Source organism: Lagopus leucura, unplaced genomic scaffold (genome assembly GCF_019238085.1).
Source record: "Lagopus leucura isolate 7727_CA_CO unplaced genomic scaffold, USGS_WTPT01 Super-Scaffold_100002, whole genome shotgun sequence".
Classification (NCBI taxonomy): Eukaryota; Metazoa; Chordata; class Aves; order Galliformes; family Phasianidae; genus Lagopus; species Lagopus leucura.
In genome coordinates, this window is record NW_024962263.1 from 2,072,867 (window position 1) to 2,075,208 (window position 2,342).

Below are 2,342 nucleotides of genomic sequence, written 5' to 3' on the forward strand. Positions count from 1 at the left end.
CTAATTTTCCTGAGTAAATTGTTGTATAAAGCTGGAAGTTGTCTACAGCAAACAAAAGCAAAGGACTGGAACTAAGTAGTAATGTACACTAAGAAAATTTAGAGACAATGAACTGTATCTGTGTCCTTCACAGAGTGAAAAGCATGAGGTTTTGCTGGTTGCTGAGGGAACTGAGGGAAAGCCCTATGATGTAAAGAGCAGATTCTCTGGGAAGCAGAGTAGAATTTTTACAATTAGATACTAGCAAAAAAAAACCCCAAAACATAGTGCTTCTGAATGGTTTGCTTCAATGTTTCTGCTTATAAGAGAAAGTAATGAAGAGGAGAGAAAAAAGAGCCTACATGCAGCGTAATCTTTCCTGCAGTTTACTAATCCCAAACCCTTGTAAACATCTGGAAAATACTCACCTCTTAGTACCAAACCCAACCCTAGCACACTGTAGACACTGTTATCTCCTTAAATCCAAAGGGCCCAGGTGAATCTCTTGAGGTTCAACAAACCAAATAGAAGATCTCACATCCGGGTTGAGCCAACCCTCACTACAAATACAATCTGGGGGATGAAAGGATTGAGTGCAGCACTGTTGAAAAATGCCTGGGGATACTGATGGATAGGAAGTTGGACATGAACCAATAGTGTGCCCTCATACCCCAGAAAACCAACTGTATTCTAGGCTGCATCCAAAGAAGTATGGTCAGCAGGTCAAGGGAGGTGATCCTGCACCTCTACTCTGTGCTGTTGAGGCCTCTCCTGGAGTACTGCATCCAGATGTGGAGCCATCAGTACAGGAGAGACATAGGCCTGCTGCTGTGCATCCAGAGATGAGCCACAAAAATGATTCAAGGGATGGAAGACCTCTCCCACGAGCACAGGCTGAGAGAGCTGAGGCTGCTCAGCCTGAAGAAGAGAAGGCTCTGAAGTGGCCTGATAGTGACCTTTCAATACCTAAAGGGGAGTTGTAGGACAGAAAGGGACAGACTCTTTAGCAGGGCTTGTGGTGACAGAGCAAGGGGAATGGCTTCAAGCTCAAAGAGAGTAGATTTACATTAAATATAAGGAAAAAGTCTTTTACACTGAGGGTGGAGAGGCACTGGAACAAGCTGCCTAGAGATATGGTGGACGCCTTGCCCTGGAGACTTTCAAGGCAAGGCTGGACCAAGCCCTGGGCAACCTACCCTAGCTGTGCATGTCTCTGTTCACTGCAGGGGTGTTGGACTAGGTGACCTTTAAAGTCCCTTCTAACTCTAAGGAATCTATGATTCTGAAGGCAATTTTTCACCTCTGTTTACATTCAGCACACGTATAACTGAGATGCAACAACAAGGAAAAAAAATCTCTTGGAACAGTATTTTACATACATACTTACACATGCTAGCTAAGACACTTAGCTAACTAAAATGTCCATTTCCTTTGTGGTATTATAAATTGTAAACTTTCAACTCTAACTTCTTGAAATGAGAAGGCCTTCATCAAATGCCTTTTAATGAATGGGTCTTCCATTTATAACTGCCTTGCTCATATCAGAACCACTAGGAGAGAAAAAACAGCAATTATTTATAATAACTTTATTGGGTGTAATTTTCCTCTGTCTTTGAAAGCTCCGCCTGCTGTTTTCCGGCTGTGCATGTTAAACAGAAGTGCTTACACTTGACCTTGTTCTTGATCCACTTTTTGTGCACAGCAGTGCATTTTTTCTTCTGAAAGATAGGTACAATTTGTGTCCACATAAATTATACTGTACTTGCTATTAACATTCTTTTATCTGGTAAATTACTTACACTGATTATGTTGAAGACTGTTCTATGAGCTGTTGATAATGCAAGTCTATGATTTGTATGTAATATGTCATTCTTAATTTAGAATAAGGCTGAAAGGAGATGACAGATTGCTGTAACACATGCAAAAAAATCAGGTCCTGGCCACAAGCAGACGGGAAAGGATTCGTGGTAGTATTTGTAGAAGGAAATATGTTCAGCCTTGGCATCCTGGCTAAATTCCAGCCTCAGCAATTACACTGTCTAAATATTCCTATATATTCAAATGATTGATTGTGGTATTTTCATGTATTTCATGCCTCAGATTCATGGGGAACTTCAGCATAGATAACCTCCATCTTATTTTCCTGTATTCCTCAGAGAAGGAATGAACAGAATGTTATCCTTACTTCATTCTCTGAACAAATAGTTAGGGCTAAGATAGGTTCACATGATTTATCTTGCATAGTCACGTACAAAACTAAAAATATCACATTAATAATTGACCACACTGGACAACTGAAAGTCTGTGGGTCCATAGGGGGTCCAACTCAGGTTACTGAAGGAGCAGGCAAAAGTGCTTGCCAA